The 21,494-nt window shown below is 39.4% G+C and overlaps 1 protein-coding gene across 1 annotated transcript in view; it reads right to left on the bottom strand.

Moving 5' to 3' along the window:
- Positions 1-19,668: 19,668 nt before the first annotated feature.
- The window catches only part of LOC311059283 (methylated-DNA--protein-cysteine methyltransferase-like), a 113,978-nt gene continuing 112,152 nt past the window's right edge, over positions 19,669-21,494 (bottom strand). The window contains exon 6 of the mRNA XM_084077063.1: positions 19,669-19,685. The gene's annotated coding sequence lies outside the window, so the exon portion shown is untranslated. The remainder of the gene's footprint in view (positions 19,686-21,494) is intronic.

Here is a 21,494-nt window from a genome sequence, read left to right as displayed (position 1 = left end):
CACAAAACCAAGTACTGCTTTTTTTTTTTAATAAAAATGTCAACTTCCTGCTGATTTTACTATTTGAATTTTGATTTGGTTTTGGTTTAATACATCTTACAAAAATAGCAAAATCAACAGGAAGTAAACTTTTTTATTTAAAAAACAAACATTATTGGGTTTTGTGATGTTCTATATGGTCTGAATCAACTTTGTTTGCATTCGTTTACGTGCTAAAAGTGACTTTAAGAGCTGTTTTACCCTGCAGTGAGTCAATGAGGAGCATATTTTGAATTATCAATTTCTAATCAATGGAGCAATTACTTTTGATTCCTTGTCCACCTTTGGAGTTACATCATGGCAAGGTAACTACACAACCCAAACCTCTACCAAAGTGATCTTGTCCTTTAAGGCCTTTAGTATTGGAATTATGAGGGGAAATAATGTAAAAACAATGCATTAATAAGTGTTATAGAGTAAAACATCCGTGTGTGTGTGTGTGTGTGTGTGTGTGTGTGTGTGTGTGTGTGTGTGTGTGTGTGTGTGTGTGTGTGTGTGTGTGTGTGTGTGTGTGTGTGCGTGCGTGCGTGCGTGCGTGCGTGTATATATATATATATATATATATATATATATATATATATATGTCCTGTTATTTGCAGTGGGTTTGCTAATCTTTTCTCACAAGTATTTAGATCCAAAAGTTATCCTTATTATTTTTGTTTGTTTGATTTGTTTTTGTTAATTTACCTTCTTGTGTACTGTAACTGAATTATGTTGAAGTTGATGGATATGATGGGTGTAGCAATCAGAAGCACAAAGCATCTCTCACAGTAAATGGTACGTGGGTGACATCTAGTGGACAAATGAACACAAACGTCAAAATCATGGATTCTAACAATAATAAACTAAACTACAATATAATAATAATATAATAATAAACAGTTCTTCACTTGACAAAGGACTTGCTCCAAGTCTTTGAATGGACCATAAACTTCAGCCTCAGAAGCTCTCAGACTTGACTGGACTTCATATTTTTGTCCAAAGTTAGGCATTAACTTTTTGGGCACAGTTTTTCAAAACTAAACCAGATGGATCAGAATTATCCAGATTTTTTAATCCTCTTTTGTTTGATACGCCAGGTCAGATCAGACAGATCTAGCTGATTTTGTGTCAGTTTTTAGTAAGTATCAGATAGGATGAGGATCACCCTGGTGTCTTTATATATACTGTAGGTCTAACAAAAAAGAAGAAGATCAGCAATAAAACTGCAGACTGCAGTTGATTCAGAATACTACTGCTCGAGTCCTTACTAATACCAAGAAAGTGGATCATCGTATCAAGCCTTTGCAGTGGCTGACCCTAGAAAATATCATGGTATGAATATTGTATATTACTCATCCAATATAGTTATATTGTATATTATTCATCTGCCCTGGTGAAGGCCACTTGATGGCTAAAATGTGTTGGTTTTAATGACCTAAGCTTTTTTTTTTAATTAAAGCCTTATTACTTATTGAAGAATGCCTTGGCCTCTTTTTCTTTTTGACTTTAGTTGCTAATAAATGACAAAACAAATCAATTTCTTTCCAAAGAGCACCTTCCAACAACTTTATCTTCAATAACCTTTAGAATGCCGTAACCCTCCTCTTTTTTATGATTATCTTTCCTAACCTGTAACAAACATGTATATATATTTTTGTCAACATCCCTACCTTAGAGTCGATCATCACTGTTATAATAGAGTCCTTCTTCACTTTTCTTAACCCACCCTGAGTCATCCCTCTTGTAGTGGGATCAACATTATCCATGGTTCCGGCTCTTAGCATAGCCACATAGCTTTATAGCTAAAGCAACAATGCATGCAGTGTTACATTTCTTTCTTTCTTTCTTTCTTTCTTTCTTTCTTTCCTTCTTTCTTTCTTTCTTTCTTTCTTTCTTTCTTTCTTTCTTTCTTTCTTTCTTTCTTTCTTTCTTCCTTCCTTCCTCCAGTAAAGGAAGATGGGGGGGGGGGACTGGATTCTTGCTGACTCAAGGCATGCACCCATTGAATTCATTTAATTTAGTTCATGTTATTTTTGCTCTGCTTTTTTGGTTACGGTATTATGTTGGGTGTTGTTTGCCATTTGTCTAAGATGTCTAAGAAAGACGTTTGTGATAATCTAGTGAGGTGATAGCATTTGATTTGATACTTTTTTGTCCCCTTGGGTAAATTTGTCCTCTGCATTTAACCCATCCTAATGAGCAGTGAGCAGCCACCGTGCAGCGCTCGGGGACCAACTCCAGTTGTAATGCCAGTACCTCGGTCAAGGGCACTGGCAGGAGCATGTATCTAGTATGCATGTCTTTTTGGTGTGGTTGGAAACCGGGGTACCTGGAGGAAACCCAACGCAAACACAGGGAGAACACGCAAACTCCACACAGAAAGGACCCTCCTCCTGCCGGGGGAAGAACCCAGGACTGTGAGGTAACCGTGGTAACCACTGCACCACTATGCCGGTTCGAGGAATTAGATAGTGACTTGGTGTTAATGGAAGAATGGCATGCACATACACCAAGAGGCCCCAGTGACACGCCCACACACATGGGCACCATCTATTGAACGTGGTACTACTACAACTAAATAAACTCCCATTACACTAGACAGGCAGCCCCTGTGGATAGCTTTAAAGCATAGCTCAAGACCTATTTCTTCACTCTTGCTTTTGGTTGATTTTTTTTTTTTTTTTTTAATTGTTATTCATGTCCTCACTGTTTTGCTATTATTTTAATGTTGTTTTATTCTTTTTTTTTTTGCTTTATCGTTAAATTAGTTGTACTTTTCTGTAATTGTATTGTTGCTCTGTAAAGCACTTTGAGCTGCATTTCATGTCATGGAAGGTGCTATACAAATAAAGTTTATTATTATTATTACTACTTATAACGCCTATTACTACTATTACCACTACCACAACAAAAACAACAACAACTACTACTACTATTACTACTACTACTACTACTACAAAACCTTTGTTTTTATGCTTAAGATTTCACTTAAGATACTGCATGAAACTGGACACACTGTTCACCTATAAACTATCAAAACTACTGGATAGATAAAACGTTCTAGATTATTCAAAATAACATTCTACTCGTCATAGCGCCAGCACTTGAGTGGCTGCAAGTTTGTTCCCAGAGGCAATCAATATTTCCATCCCTTCTGAAGTGTCCTTGAGACTTAATACTTATTAGGGAAGCTACTCCTGGCTACCCCTGTGCTCTTGCCCCAGTGCTCTATCCCCTGCTGTAGATGTGGATGTGGATCTGAGATCCTTTCGCTGGTCAATGTTAATTTTCTTTTACATTTCAATATAGTTATTTTTGCTACAGACCTTTCACCTTGCACCTACGTTGAATTTAATAGCATGTTCGAAAATAATTTGTGAAATTGATTTGGTGTGGTTAAAAGATTTTTCTTTTCTCATCGCTCCAAATGTTGTGACGTCAGGGCTCTCAATGCTGCACATTGGGGGAGGAGGAGGTTCCCGGAGCGGGGGCGGGCGCACAGATCTGTGAACCAATGGGAGCCCACGGATTCCCTCTCCGGAGACTTTGAACCCGCCCCTCTATACCAGATATCACAGACGCGCTAGGGCAGCCTAACCCTATAGTGACATAGTGACTATAGTGAATACCAGAAATCAAATATCGCTTTTACATCTGGGGCTAATATTCGGTGAAAATAGTAGATCTACAATCTCACAACATGTCACAGTGCTGGTAGATCGGTGAAGATATTTAGTGTAGAGGGAAAACAGGAGGGGGCCTGGTACAGAGCACATGGGAATCCTGTCAACTAAGGTTGGTTAAATGGATTTAACTCATTTCATATGCAAAATTCAATCAAAGAGTTGTGTGGAAAAAAGACATTACTCTCTGGCCATTATTTAATATCATTACAACATAGGATCCAGTGTGGATTTCACACACTGGAATGGTACCATATTTTGAAAAAGAAAGCGTGTATGTGTGTGTGTGTGTGTGTGTGTGTGTGTGTGTGTGTGTGTGTGTGTGTGTGTGTGTGTGTGTGTGTGTGTGTGCGCGCGCGCGCGCGTGCAGGGGTGGATTACCGAACAGGCCTACTGGGCCTCAGCCCAGGGGCCCAAGAGCTCAGGGGGGCCCTAAGCGAGAGGCTTTGAATGAATTGTCAAAGGGCTTAGTCATTCATGTCAATAACAGAGTCCCCAAATTCCTCCTGGAAACTGAAGGAATAGCCTAAATATTCACTTTGAAGAAGATGTCACAAGAAACAAACCATCATGATACCATTTAAGTCCATTCATTCATTTTAGTCCTTCAAAGTCAATGGAAACTTGACCCGACTTTACACTTGGTTTTATTACCTTAGTCAACCTTTTCATAAAGACTTTGTTTTCAATCGCTAGTTTCAAGTCTTCTTTCCACAGCATTATATGTGTTTTTGTAAATTATTGTCCCATTAAGTTTTTAATTGATGATAAAGCAGGCTATGCTTTCGGGGCTTGTGATTGGGTTCTACTGAATGAAGACCCACCCCTCACTCCCCTTCACACCAATAGCACACTGTTTCCGCTTGCACTCGCCATTTTTCGCTGAACTAGTGGCTTCAAAACGGATCTGTTGGAACCAGTGGGTGACGCCATGGTCAGTGTGAGAGAGAGGATTTTTCTTTTCAAATTAAATATTAAAAAAAGTTTAGTTAGTTAAATTAAGTCCCCTCACATCTATATACAAATTACATCCTGCACATAATTCTACATGCATTCAAACTCCGAACTCTGACTGGGAAGGGAGTCTGAGAGATAGGTGAGGTTATTGCTCTGAGTCTAATGATCATTACATCCTGATTTGAAAGAAAATATTTCTAAAGAAGAATAAGAAGAAAAATAAAGGTTGCTATAGCCTATGGACAATCAAAATCAGATGGAAATATAAAATGTTGATGTGGTACCATAATTAAACTTAATGTTGATATGGCACACTGACTACCAAGAAAATTGGCACTTCATGTCAAAAAGGTTGCCGACCCCTGGTCTATGGCATGCACGATAAGTTGTGAGCTTGTAGATTAGAAGAGGGAGCATAAATAATGCATAATTAATATGCTTTTGCAGTTGATTTTGAGTAAGTGCTCTGTTAATCCTGTTGACGTACAGGTAAATGTAATTAATGTGCTGCCAGTCTGTGTACCAGTCAATCAATGTGGTGGGGACCTTCTGCCCAGAGGCCCATTGTCTCATGTGTGCATGCATGCGTGCGTGCACTAGTGTGTGCACGCAAACAATCAAAAAATAATTGTTGTAAAATTGTCCTAAATACAGTATGTGTACTACTGTATGATGCAAACATGCATTACATTTTCTGAAGGAGAGTGAGGGTGTGGGACAATTTTTTAAATGTGGAGAGTTAGTTTTAGCACAAAATTATTATTGTCTGTGTTAATTTACAGCAGAGGATTAAATAATCAAATAAAATAGACTGCTTACCACTACACCACTAAGTCAAACGCAGAATTCACACCAGCATACTATTTCGCCGCCCTGTTCTGAGAAAGCGACAAGGTTCAATGCATTATCTATGGCGAGGAGTGACCGATGCTTTCCCCACTGCGGAGCTGGAGCCAGCAAAAAGTGAAGCGTAAAAGTTAAGAAAAGTTCAACTTTGACGTTGCCGCTGTGTGTCAGCAGCCATCCAGATGCGCGCTGTGCTCTGAAGTAGGCTTGGACTAGGCATACACATGACATTGCAGAAACGGACTACTGTATGTGAGTATAGCGAATGTTGATAACAAAGTTTTAAACTAGCAGTTGTAGGTGTAAAATGAATAAAAATGTAATAACTACATAGTCTATTTCTTACCTAAAAAATATAAATCATTTACAAACAAGCTGCCAGAGACAAGCGTCAAGTGTCTGTATTTCTCCTCCATGTCTGTGAGTTGTTCTGCTCGGGCGCAGCTGCTGAATTTGATGCTCACGAAGCAGAGCTAGTCTCGCTGGAGCACAACTCGCTTATTTTTGAAGGTGTCAGTCATACATTGGACATGCCCTTTTTATTGCATTTTGTGAATGTCCGCAGTGGACTCGGAGCTCCAGGTGTGAATTTAGCCTAAGAATGTATACAGTATACGTATGGGTTAAATTGGGTAAATTCTTGCACCTCCCTCGTTTCTTGAAAACTAACACATGTACAGTACACTTCTCTATGACCACTTGCACTACTCTGAAATGATGGACGAGAGTTACGTAATGTTTATCAAATCCAGTCAGACTGTGTCTGTGAACAGCTCATCTCCGGCACTGTTGGACCAATCAGCGTGAAACTGACGCACACTCCTAGTAAGCCCCCCATTTTTCAAATCGGCCTCATGGTGGCGCAATAATAACCCAATTCACATTTTGGCCTATAACTCTTGAACTGAATAGGTCATATAATCTAAATCAGTGGTTCTCGAAGTGGGGTCCAGGGACCCTCAGGGTTCCAAATGGACCAGAGTTATGGAGGTCCTTGAAATTAATAAGTTTAAGAATCACTGATCTACCCGTATAGGCCCCATACATTTGTGGCAGACTGGATTTTCCATTTTCCAAACATTACTGTTCTGCCCTCTAATGGCAAGTGTTGCCAGAGCCACCTACTGGCCAGAACCTTCTATTAGAGAGTTGCGCCAATGAGGGGTCAGAAACAGCGTCGGTCACGTGGTTCATGTAGCTGGAAATAGTGACAAGGAGCCGTCGACTTCAATGCATTCCATGAACTTCCGGTTTAGGGATTTGTCACTATTCGCCAATGTATGTGTATGTAGAAGACCTGGCCCGAAGAAGTGAACGGAGTTGGCGTAACTCTCTAATAGATGGCACTGCTACTGGCCATTCAATGTATTTTATACAACAGGTGTACTGTACTGTCCTGATTAGGAGAAGCACACAGGACAGGTATGTGCTCTGTAAGTGCTCTATAAGTCCTCACTTCTTGTTGAGCCGTGGACAGCATTGTCTGTAAATAGGGGAACTTTTCCTTTTCTTATGTCAGTAGACTAGTTTATGATTTGTATGCAACTTTGTAGAGTGTATTTCATGCATAATTGAGTGTGTTCACCTGCTTGCTTGTTTGTTTGTTAGTTAGTTTGTTACAGCCTGTCATTTTCTTTCTTTTTTGTAGTTTACTCCATTTCTTGTGACAGTGTGACAATAAAACACAGGAGCTTGGACGCTACTTCCTGACTCCCATGTCATTTTTGAAAGGAGTTTGGCTGACTGTCTAACTATGTACACTAATGTACACGTAGCAAGGACAGTACAATTACATTCTGGAAGTCCTGTATGTAGGTCATTGTAGGCATTGCTGTGCTCTATCACATTTTCTTAGTCTACCTACTATATATACCGTATATTGTTTCAAAATGTAGTGTATGCATATCCCAATGACCCATGCATCAACCAAGTGTTTGAATGCAGACAATACAATAAGAAACTACGGCATACAATACTGATGAAAACATGGTAAGTTTGTGCTGATACATTGCTAAATGCAAGCAAGAAACTATTGTGGTTTATTTGTTTTACCAACAGTAAATCAATGGTATTTTAGGTCTGATGTCTAGTATGTCAATAATTGGAAGCATTGAATTCATTACAGTATGTAACACAGGTTAAACCATTAGGTGGTGGTCCAGGTATGCTGCCTTTGATTAATTTATTTTACAGTTTGCGGAAAAATCACATTCTTTTCAACTAGTAGTGACTGCAATGTTCATAAATGTAGTGGAAGTTGTAGATTTTCATCTAAAAGTGGCTGAGCGAAAGTATGAACTCTCAAATAAAGAAGACATGTGGTGCAATGACTCCTCACACATAAGATACCATAGCTGAGTGGAAGATAATTGTAAAAGCTGCACCTTAACAATCTAAATTAATCAGTGACATGTATGTTGAATATTAATTCAATATGAAGTTTAGAATAAAGAAATGTAGATTGCATGTTGTTGTTCTACATGTATTCATTATCATGAATTACAGGTGATTTTGAATTCTTGATTCAGAAGTGTGATCATGAAGGAATTTGACTTCATACAAATTAAGGAAAGAGAAATATTTGAAGTCATGAATTGAAAAAAAAAATAAAGTTAAAAAACGTATTTCCACCGTGGTCTAGCCATATACTAGGTTTGGACCTAGTATTGTTTGTTCATTTGAGGTTCGGCACTCAGTACCACTCGATTTAGCGACTGATTGTACTGTAGAAGCTACACCAGCACCTTCCCACATGTTTCAAAACACATATTTTGATCATACCAAAGGACGAATTCAAATGACTTTTCATAATACCCATTTTGTGTATGAGCTTGTGTGGGCATTGCTGCTCTGTTCATTAACGCTCCCCGCTTCTGTATTGACCTTCTTCTTTTTTTGCCTCATAAGTAAGTAGCCTTGGGAACCAATGGTTCCCGAGCCATGTGGCCCATAGGTCAGGAGACTATCTTCCGTTTCCGTAGCATGATTTACAAGTACACCCCCTGGACATGACACTAGAATGTCACAGGGACTTACCCCCAATCCAACCCTTGATGCTGAGAGCCAAGCAGGGAGGCATTGGGTACCCCTTTTTTTAATAGTATGACACGGCGGAGGATTGAACTCCGACCTCCGAGTCTAATGGCAGACTCTAACCACAAGGCCACTAAGCTGGCCTTTTTGGCCAGCAGTTAATCACTGTATCCAACTTCGAAACTCAAGTGAGTTTGATCCAAATTAAATCTAGCATCTTGTGGGAGTTCCTCGGTCAAGGTGGTGAGGGCAGCCTTAAAGCCGCTGGGCAAACGATGTGCGCAATTGTACACAACTCTCAAACATGAGTACCTAGATTCATGAGTCATGAATATTGTCCATATGGGCAGTTACATTTGTGACGCCCACGCCCCCCTTACCATACGTATGTATGGGCATGTTACATTTGATGTGACACAGACTAAATGACTCAACCAGGACTGACTGGAGAACATGATATGGATGATTACAAACAGAAACATAGAACCTAGAAAAATAGACGTGGGAACAAAATATGTAGAAATGCAAGACCTAGACACTACAATCAATGACACAAAGCAAGTCTGTGACTGTGCCAATAAGGAGAAGTCTGTATAAATACCATACTTCCTTTTAGGGGGACATTATTTTCTTTAAAATATATATTTTTTCATTTTTTTGTGGTGAAATCAGTGGTGTTTTGGCAATTCCACAATACAGACACATACCAACATGTATGTGAAACGCTTTAAGGCTAAGGCCAAGATTTGATTCCCCATCATACTGGGGAATTAAATCTCATGATTAAAAAAAGAAAATACTTTAGCATAAATAGCTTATCTGGAACATTTCCTACATTTAAATGAACATGGGAAGTGCCGTTTGAGAACAATTTACGGAGTACAATTCTAACGTTTCTTTTATGGCACCAAAAATTGTTCTCTGCTGTATAAAACGAAGGGCTCCTTTCTTGTACTAATAACCCATTTACTTCAGAGGGTAGAAAATCACTGCCTTGTCTGAACTAAGCACTCGGAATATGGGAAAGATTGTGTTGAACACCACCAAAAGGGAACCATTGACTCCAACCTGGTTTGTGATTTTTCACCGCTTAATTGTTGCATACACTGTTATTCTCCCACATTTGTGCAGCTTCACTGTTGTGTGGGGTTGTGTGTGCTGTGTGTTCTGCTGCACCATTGCTTCATCAGGTATAAGGAGAGGTGTTGACTTTATTCCGAGCCTCCAGTAACACCACTGACTCTGATAGTTCCCCATCCCTGTGGGAATTCATTATAAGACAGCTAGAGGCTGCTTGTGGATGGTTACTGTACTGCCCGTATGTTAACTTGTCGCTATCGCGCAAGGCAAACATGTGGTGCAGCTGCTTTCTCTGGCTGTGGGCAACCTGGAGAGATTGATTGGTGAGCCTTCTGTTTTATTCAGGATCAGGGCCACATTGAGTAGACACGGTGCCTCCGGAGAAGCAGCCATTTTCCTGAGAAAATATGGCTCATTACCAGCACAGACAAAATGAAGGTATATTGACTTTTTTAACAGCTTACAACACAGCTATTCCTGAGCTCTTTAACAACAAGCGCCTGTTTTCCCTGACATCCTTTGCTCCTAGTCTTGCAAAAGTGAGCACAAAAACAATGCATAGGTCTGGGTGCTTGCTCAGTTCTACAGATTGATTTTTTTAAACACTATTATCTGCTCATGTCCCTCAATCAGCTAAAACACAGGCCTGCACATAAATGCACATGCCCACAATCACTCTCACTCTCACTGCTCTCACCTGCACGTGCATACAGGTGTGTGCACACTGTACATGCACAAACACATGCACACACACACACACACACACACACACACACACACACACACACACACACACACACACACACACACACACACACACACACGAATTGCACATCCATCCATCCATTCAAATCTACCCATCCCCCAAATTTGGTTAGTCACTTAGTTTCCAATACAAACCATTGGCCATTGGAGGCATCTGACCTGCTCTGGGGCATGCGCTCTGTCCAGCATCTCAGTCTTAAATCACACACACACATGCACGTGCGCATGCATGCACACAAACACATACATGCACGTACGCGCACACACACACACACACACACACACACACACACACACACACACACACACACACACACACACACACACACACACACACACACACACACACACACACACACACACACACACACACACACACAGCAAAGACAAACACAATCAATTATTCAGCACTCTTGTTTGGCTCCTGTGTTTTTTTTCTTATTATGTATCCTCTGTTGTCTCTATAGCCTCTTCTGGCAGCCTGCAGAGCCATGAGGACCGATGAGTGAGATATTAGGCCTGGTGATTTGAGCTTCGTGCATGTCTTTGTAATTTAGACGGGTACAATTTGCATGCATCGCCTGCAACATTGTCTCATTGTCTGAAGGAGAGTATCCTTGTGGCTTTCCACAACTGAGCGTTGTCAAAGAAAGACATACTGTAAAGCTTCTGAGACAAACCCCAGACTGATGGTTTATTTTCCCCCTGGGCAAGAATTGCCTGTGTGGTCATTCAGTGTTCTTACACCACACATCTATAGATGGACAGACACACACACACACACATGAGAAGCCACCAGCAACACTGTCTTTTTTCACCTACTTTGTTTGAATTGTGCTTCCTTCATAAGGTTCCATACCAATGTCTTCCATACATGCAGTGAAAGGGACTTTCTCCTTCAGTGTGCAAACTTGCACACTAGATGGCACTATGTCACTTATTATTCAAAGCCAGCAGAATATTTCCATATCTGGAAAATCCGTGGGTGGCTATGATAAGTGTTAGACATAAAGTCACTGTTTGTATTTCCTCAAACTGAACCTCTGTTGATAAGTTGCTGCTTCATAAAGATAAAAATAAAATCACAATTAGGAAAAATACTCTCTGTCTTTAAAATATATATATGCATGTTGAAACTATTGATGCAAACTGACACAAGTCAGTTGACAATTATACTGTGAAGTTTGCTCTACCTCTCCATGTCTCCAGTGTTCCAGTGGAAGGTGTAATTTTGGACATCAAACAACATAAGCCCGAGACACGTAAGCTTGTAGATCTGCTATTTTTGGTGTGCGATACAGGCACAACTAAGTATAAATCAGGCAATGCACTCTGCAGAGTAAATGACAACAGGGACAAAAAGCCCAGCTACCCATTGAGGAAATAATATTAGATGTGAATCCTTTCTGTAATGATGTCCCTGTTACAGATCATATTGTAAATAAGATGGGTTAAATTGCACTTGTAGCTTCCCTTCAAACAGTCAGAGTGATTCTCAAGGGGGGAATTGGAGAGTGCTGCAGACTCTTCCTCTAATAACGCCAGACAATGAGAACCTGGCTCATAACATAGGCCTCCACTATATAGAACAAGCATAGGGGGCTTAGCAGCTAATAAAGTGGCAAGTCTTCAAATCCATGTCAGAAGAGAGAGCAGAGAGCCAGGGGGACCTTTCATAACACTTGTATGCGCAGGTTCAACTGCAGTGTAAAGGTTATACATCCACTGGTCTAACCTGATGTGTTGCCTTAAGCCCATCACATTTCAAGGCGATGTGTCTCGTAGCTTTTTGTAAGAACCCAGACACAATAACATTTGCAAATTCTTCCACCTTCTACGAGACGGTATACAAAGAGAGTATAGGGAATTCATGTTTGAGGTGTGTGTGTGTGTGTGTGTGTGTGTGTGTGTGTGTGTGTGTGTGTGTGTGTGTGTGTGTGCGAGTGCATGTGCATGCACACACACCAGCATGTCTCTGTTTAAAGTCATTGCAGCTCATTGGATGCATCAAAGGGGAACATGAGATATTTTTATTGGTCAAAGTTCATTTCCTTTTATAATTTAATAAGGTTAAATTGCTGCAGTCTTGCTGCCTCCCCAAATTAAGTGTACATTATAATACATACACAGCAATATCCTCAATGTTAATTTCACTCGGACAGCGTAAAAATCTACCCAAATGGACCTGTAAAATTGACCCTTACGGGTCCATGTCTACATTTTCAGAGTAAAATTGACACTTAGGATTTTGTTGTGTATCAGCGTTGTCAAATGAGTTTTGTCACCCATGGTGCTCACAAAACATGGAGTCAGTAATTAAGCATGATTGCTTAGTCTGTGTTTCATAAATGGTCTCTCCCTCTTTCTCTCGAGTGAACCTGTCCTTTACTCAAACACAGACACTCCTCCAGCATTTCCACCCACTTTGTTTGTGAGTCTTTGATCCACAGTATTCCAGTTAAAGTTACACCCATGTGCTGCAAGTTGAAACTTTCAGCATTGTTGCTCAGGGGAACCTTATACCCGTGGCGCCTTCTGCTTTTGTCCTTCCCTTTAGCAACAGAACTCTCCTATGGTCCCGGACAAAAGACTACTCACGACACCATTTTATGATCTCTGTGATGATACCGTTTTTCTTCTCCTGCTTGCATGTTACCTAGGTCTGCTTCTCTAACCCAAAATGTTAATGTCACTAAAATGGGATAAAGCTTTCTCTCTACTGAGATGGCAGCTGACTTGGTGCAAAGTGCAACGCAAAAGAAAAGGTTGAAATTTGTATTATATTCAAGACTTCTTCTGAGTGCTTTATGTTGAGATAATGTTCACCCGCAATTTAGGAAGATTACTGAATTCAGAGCTTATGTGCTGTTGGTGTGGATTGTTTATTTTTTAACATACAATTTGTATAAAAACTGCCTGCACTCACACTCACTGCATGCTATATTTGTGTGAGTATGCATGCACGCATGTGTGTGCACATGTGCATGCACATTGCACATTTGTGCTTATGTGTGTCGTGTGACTTATACATGTATGTAAAACCCAATTAAAACAACATTAAAGAACATCAGCAGCAACAACAATACAATCTGATATGAAAAACACATAAAGGCACAGAACAACAAATACAGTAAATTAAAGTGGAGTGTACAGGGCTGCAATCTCTTGCCTCTCCAGTCTAACTAATCACTATGTGAGTGAAACATTCATGGTACACTAGATCAGTTCAATATTTAATTTCTCAACAAAGACTACATGATGGAACAGATGCTCAAACTTTGTAGGTTTCTCCAGAGAGCAAAACTCACTTCCGTGGAAGCTATGCGGTCCTCGTATATGGGTGTTGTGTAGACTTCTGAGGACATTTCACGTTGCACTAAGCGTAAAGTACTGTTGTGGCTGAAAACGGCTCACGAAGATGTAAATTGTGTACGGCGAGTCAGTGCTCAAACCATGGGCTGAATACCTCAATTGTTTACATCCAGGGGGTGCTGAAAACTAGAGTAATAGAGATGCACCGAGGTTGCCCTCTGCCTCCTTGTCACATTTATAGTAAAAATTTGACTTGGCATGTTTACATAGGATTTCTTCATCTCCTTATCAAACCCCTGTGGGCAAGCTGAAGGTGAGGGGAACTAAGATTATTATCCCCTGTTTCTCGGAGGGGCTTTTCTTGATGAGCACCCTCACAGATGTCGACATTTGGTTAGGCGGTGTACGTAGAAACCCCAGATTAGATGGAGCTTGGGAGAGTCTGTTTAGAAAAAGTTAGGAGTGGTTACTTCAGTGCGCCTTCTAGATAATGGAAGATCTACCTGTCTTCTATGTGCAAGAAAGCCTTATGCCCAGACATATATGTGAGTACTATATTTTTAAAGAGTGCATTAGAAAAGAATATTGGCAGCTTCATAGTTGCCAATATTCAACAGAAACCACGGAGCACATGTAATGACGTTGACAGCAATATACTTCACTTGGGCAGACATAGAGTTAGAGACAGGGAGGATAACAGATGGCGTACTATATGTCATAATGCTATAAAATCCAACAGGAATTGAATATTGAAATCCCACCCCGGAGTTTGCCTCTTTTAGCTCTGGCATAATCTTCTCAGGATTTCAATTGCAAAGTCAAAGAGAATAGTCTAGCACAGGGACTAGTTATCTGGGGCAAATGCGGTCTAAGGTTGACAATGCAAAGGCTATGTTTATGTGCATCACACTTGCTATCCTGAATGTCTCCCAGAGTGCAAGAACATCCTCCCCTGAATTCTATTCCTCTTCCCACGTCCCAGTGCTGCCGTGGAAAGTAGGCCAAGTGAGCAGCAGGGCGTTGCTTTTTTAAGATGATCAGTTTGTCAGTGTGTTTTTGTGTGCGCTCAGGACGGCTATTCATGTGGCTTGACTCTGTAGAACAAAGACCAGCATTATACAATTTGCACCACTTCCAATACCTAGAAGAGGGAGAGGTTGGAAAAAATAAGGACAGGACGAGTGCGGATGAAACAAAGACACAAATTTGGCTTGTTCTCTAATTCATTTACTTCCTCTCTTCCACCTCTTTGTTGCAGCAAAAAGGTCCCTTGCCAGTAGCACTCCTCTGCAGAAGAATGTTATACTCTGGCTGCCATGGATTATTTTTAGCTATTGCTGTGCTGCTTTCACCTTGACTCCCCCACTCTGTCTTGACATCATAATTAACATTTCTGTTAATAGTAGCACAGTTCAATATTCATAAGGATCTTCCACTAATGCCAGAATGTATTAGCAGGCTGTTAATGAATTGCACTTAGGATGTGATAAATGAGACGCCATGCCAACGTATACCTTGCCTTCATGCCTGTATCAACTTTAGAATTGGTAATCTCACTGAATCCAACACAGTTGCAACAATACACATGTGCAGCCAATATCTTGAGACAAATATTCTTGAGAATTTCAAGGACTCCTGTAGGTGGGGCAATATCACCATAGGTTGGCAATAGCTAGATCAGAGGGTTCAGTGAGCAAATGAAAGTTCTCCTGAGTGCTGAGACCTACAGTAGGTTTCTCTCTGTTGTGGTCATGCAGTTACAGTACAATACTGACGTTAAAAATGACACAAGACCACTTATCTCAGTTTCAAGGAACGCACAATATCACGTTCATTTGACCATGTCACACGGTCAGTTCATGAATGTATACTTTGATGACAGATTCTGCCACTCATTGTTACACTAACAATTGTTTCGCTAACATGCGCTTAAGGGTATAGGCTTTAAATCAACACACACACACACACACACACACACACACACACACACACACACACACACACACACACACACACACACATTATAGATATAAGTATATAGATAGATGTTATAGTAGCATTATAGTGTGTGTATATATATATATGTATAATATATATATATATGTATATATATATATATATATATATATATATATATATATATATATATATATATATATATATATATATATATATATATATATATATATATATATATATATATATATATATATATATATATATATATATATATATATATATATATGTGTGTATCCATCAACAACACAGCAACATATGATGCGTTGACAACTTGTTTTTCAGATAGGCCTTATTATACAAAGGCAGTGATAGACACAATGAAGACTGGCTTTTAGAGCGAATGATGATGGTATCCTGGGGTATGGTTGGTCATGTGTATTTTGGTCTAAATTTCCAGGGGATATTTTAGATGTTAATAGCCCTGAAGTGGTCTCGGTTTCTTATTTAATTTCTCTCGCCTCCTTTAAATGTAATTCGCCCACAGACTGCGCCGCGAGGCTCTAAACCGCGCAGAAACTCTCTCATCATTTCCACAGCAGAATGGAAATGCAAATTGTGCGCGCGGGCAATGCCCTTGACAGAACTCACCACTGAACACAATTAACACGAGGACTCCTCTGACTGGAGCCAGTGACGACACGTGAGGTCACACATCCACACACACACACACATATTGTGAAAATATAGCGGATCTACAAGCTCACAACACCTCGCAACGTGAGGTATTGTGAGCTTGTAGATCAGCTATTTTCACAATTGTTTATTACATTAATATATGTTTTTCCAAAAAATAAGGCAGACATAAAGGAATTATTTGGAAAAAAGAAAAAAAGAACATAAACAAAGACAAAAAAGAAAAGAAACAGGGCATAGTTTCAATACCATGATGGCTATTTTCACTATTTACACAAGCACACATACACGCACATACACGCACACACACACACACACACACACACACACACACACACACACACACACACACACACACACACACACACACACACACACACACACACACACACACGCACACACACACACACGAACGCACACACGAACGCACACACACACACACACACACACACACACACACACACACACACACACACACACACACACACACACACACACACACACACACCAACACCAACACCATGCATGGATGTATGATTCATCAAGCTATTTATTTACAGTATACATATACAAAATAAACAAGTCGTTTTTTTCTTCCTCTCATAAACAGGGATAGTGGTGGCAATAAAAAGTTTGAAAATAAGAATACAAATATACACAAAATAACAAGAATATGAATGATACTAATAATAATAATAATACAAATATACACAACAAAACACGGATAATAATGATAATAATAATGTATTGTTACATGGTACATTGTTGTTTTTTGCGCATCTGGTCGCTGATTTCTGAAAAAGAATATCACTACCCACGCTCCTTTAATCCTCAGAATATACAAAGAGATTGAGAACTCCATATAAATGTTATTTGCAAGAAATATATAACATTTATCCATGTGTCACCCGAATAGCCTATATGATAACGTGAGTTTGGTCATCTAAAAATAATTTCGCATATACGTATTCAAATTCTTAGCCCATTTTGGGGGGTAAATAAAGCCTATATTGAGATTTCTTGTATTTTTGATCATTGGTTCTCAAATTGTGGGTCTGGACCTCCGGGGGGTCCCCGACATGATTTTTTTTTGGGGGGGAGGGGGGTCCCCTGATGATAGTGAAGTGACAATTGAAGAACTTGTAAGAAGAAGAAATAAACGTAAGAAAAGAAAAAGACCATTACTGCATCAAAAGTAATCAACAAACTATACTATAAAACGTTGGCCAAATTGTCAAATAATATAAGAAAGAGGCAAAAATTGTGAAAATAGACGATCTACAAGCTCACAACGCCTCACGTGCGTTGCAAGGTGTTGTGAGCTTGTAGATCTGCTATTTTCACATATCATATATATTTTTTCATATCGACACAATGATCTCTATACTTTAACCAAAGAGGGGCGCTGTCCGTCTATCAGCGGTAACGATTTGACACGAATACCCCCCCTCCCCCCCTCATGATTGATCTAACTTTTGTATCTTTCAGGTCATTGATATTACACTCCGATCATTTAGGAAACAATAACACTTAATCCATGTTAGCACTTGAATTGCGCTTGAATTATATATATCTAATATTTAACGTGTGTTAATTGGGGCAAAACTGTGAATCGATATTTGCTTATATAGGCTTTCAGAGCACGTTTTTTATTATACAAAATTCCATATTTATGAATTAAAATTAAATAAAAATCAGGCATTAATCCGAATTCTCCCATAGACATGTGTAGCCTAATATGTTGTTAACCTTATTTGACCTAAACTTAATCTATATTTTTGAAAAGAGCTACAAGTGATCACAACGCTAAATATAACCAATTAATTAAGAGTAGGCTAACAACCCAAAGAGACAAACAATTAACGTAGGGCACAATTCTTTACGCAATCAAGCATCCATACAAAAAAGAAAGAGAAAAAAAAATCCATTTCGCTTAAAGCAAGACTCCTAAACAATTTGATAGTTGAAATAATATGAGTTTTACATTAATTTAAAGTAACATAAGAACGAATGTTTTTAGGTCCTTACAATTTGGAAATAGTGCATAATTTAATTATTTGTTTAATATTTAACAGCAAAAAATAAACTATTACTATACAACCACCGAATAAAGTGAAATTGTTGATGGATTCTTATAAAGTTTATTATAATTAGGCCTAGCCTATTATTATGAATTATTATTATTAATAATAATATTGTTTTTATTAATATTATTATTGTTATTATTATTACTACTACTATCATTACTATTATTTAATAATGATTTTCTCTTTGCTAGTCGACCTATTTAAAAAACAACGCAGGTGAAACATAATGATAGAGAGTCCATGGATGGACAGCTGGCCAGCGGCCTGGCTGATTGACTTTTTGCCTCTGACATGTGGGAGGCCCGCTGGCCCGTGGCACGCGCCCCACGCGCACAGGCTGATGTCGCCATTTACATGCAAATGGAGGGAGATCATGAGGGCCTCGCGCCGTAAATTCGCACACAAAAAAAAAGAAAAGAAAAAGCGAAAAAAAAGAAAAGAAAAAAAAAAGAAGACGTCACCCTCTCCTCAATACGGAGGATGAAGCAGCCAGACGGGAGGTCTCTCTCATACAAAGTCAGTGTGCGTTTTTTATTGAGAGAATCCTGACGACTTTGGTTTTTATATCAGCAGACACTGACTACTATGGGGGGTTCATTCACTGCGTCCATTGAATGGTATAAGATAATAGGCCTGTGTGACATTAACCGGTCATTAAAATGACATAAAGGGCCGCCTTGGCAGTATACGGTCAACACGCAGGGAGCGAGCAAACAACAGTTTGCACTTGTTTCATCCTCACAGACACCCCACTTACCTTCAGCATAATATAAGAGTTAATCTAGGTATACCCGGATCGCTGCCAGCGAGCCGGGTACCGGGCACCGGGCACCTATAGGCTGCAAGACAGACAGCATGTCGCGGGTTTGAATCCCGCTCCCGACGACCTTTGCTGCGTGTCACTCCCCATCTCCTGTCAATCTACTACACTATCAATAAAGGCAGAAAAAGCCACACAAAATAGTTAATCTAGGCTATGTAAACCCAGAAAATAGCACATTTAAAAAATGTGACAAACACGCATGTTAAAAGTTGTTCATGCATATATATTCACTAAAAAACAAACAGGGGGATCAACATTTCTTTTATTTTTGAACGTGTCATGCTAACATTCACCTAATGATGGAGAGCGCATTTTCCACGGTATAAGCCCACCACGCAGATGATCCCACAGAATGAGCCGAGACGGATTCAGCCTCCTATCCGTGCGTGGAGCAGCTGACTCCCTCTCTCCACGTCCAGATGGCCCCTGCACACAGATTTGCATTCATTTTCCCTCTAATATCTTCTGAAATAGCGGGGGCAGCTGCATTTGTTGTCAAATACGGTTTAAAACCCCCTTTCAGGACAGCATCGTTATACCTACGTGACGGGTGTGGGGATCCATTTTCCCTCTCCAGTCAACAGTATCAGATCTAAGAGGATTTGTCTCAAAGTCTCCTAATTTGATAATCAGATTTGAATCGCCTCGGTGCGTGTAATCAGGGGTTAAGTTCTAATAAACGACTTGAAACCGCGTGTGCAAAAAAAAACATTGTGAGTTCTGGGGCAGATCAGAGAGATATTTGCAATCTCAACAGAACAGACAAAAAATAATATAAAATTAAAAAAATCTAATAAAAATAATAATAATCACAACATGCACTTCTTGGTCTGTTTCACCTAAGAGGGGGGAAAAAAGATAACATGTCAATGATGAGATAACCTACGAATCTTGCTTGATATTTTCCAGAAATAAGAAGAGACCCACTCTTAAATTATCAAAAATATTATTTTCACACCCTCGTTGTGTGACGAGGCAATTTGCCAATAGATTTTGTGAAGGTGCAAGCAACAGCTTATAATTCACTTATCTTTGGCAGCAGCTATTAACCCTCAGCACCAGCTAGATAGATTGCTCAGGATATAGCACACATCTCTCTTCCTCGCACCCTCCCTCCTCTCCCTCCTCCATGCTCTCCTCCTTTTCACCACTAATGAACCGAATTGGTTCCTTTGCTCCTCTCGGACAGACTCGGACATGTGGGCAGTTGGCTCCTTAAAAAAATGATTAAGATGTTTCTGATTACTACTGATTTTACAGGACGTGCGTGAGACAAAAGGGCGACACAAAGCCATGGATTTCCCCTCAAGTTTGTTTAATGTCACCAGACACCTATATCCTCTGATTATTAGTCTATGTCAAAAGAGGCATGTGATCTGAAAATCGTGAAATATTTGCATCAAGAGGTGATTGATTTGGTTTGACATGAATAACGTGCAGGTCAAAATCTAGTGACATTAAAATTCTGGTATGTTGTGGTCTATAATGGCCCAATTTAAAATAAATAAATAAAGAGATATGTCTATGTTATGAAATAGCCTACACAACACACTAAGTGAATGGCTAACAACTTCAGTTTAAATATTTAAACTAAGAATTAATCTAATTGATTTATAATCACATCATCTTCTGTAAACTCGTTTATCTTAATTGAATAATAATTGTAATGACAAATAGACTATTATCTCGCAGCATCATTAAAATCATCATCAAATTATATGCTTTTAAATGAAACACGATCTATAATAGCTTAGAATTGTTTTTTAAAGACTTATGGATAATGTATTTGCAGGACTATTGGTGCTTGTTTCGTTACACCAGTGAACAGATCTCAACAAGTCAAAGTTGTACAATGACAAATAAATGTAATGAAAGTTAAAAAGAACAGGAAAAAAACCAATATGGATATAGGTTTAATTTAATATTAATTAAAGCTATTACAATGTAGGCCAGATAGGCTAAATGTAAGCCTTGACAATCTATGAATTCCGAGTGTATTTTCTTTTCCTGAACGGATATTGTGTGATGGTTTACACCTCGTTGAATTTTCATATCATTAAGAAAAAAAAATTCAACTCACCACATATAGGCCTAAGCAAGAGGAAAAAGTAGAGCGACTGTTCTCAGGTTGCTGCTATAGGCTTGCTCTCGCATAGTGGAGCGCCACTAGCTTGACAGGAACCGTCAGAGCTCCATATATGGTCAAAGCTACGCCCCACGAGCGTCATATTCTGA

Source organism: Gymnoscopelus microlampas (genome assembly GCF_963454915.1).
Source record: "Gymnoscopelus microlampas genome assembly, chromosome: 13".
NCBI lineage: Eukaryota > Metazoa > Chordata > Actinopteri > Myctophiformes > Myctophidae > Gymnoscopelus > Gymnoscopelus microlampas.
This window is presented reverse-complemented; position numbering and strand designations above follow the sequence as displayed.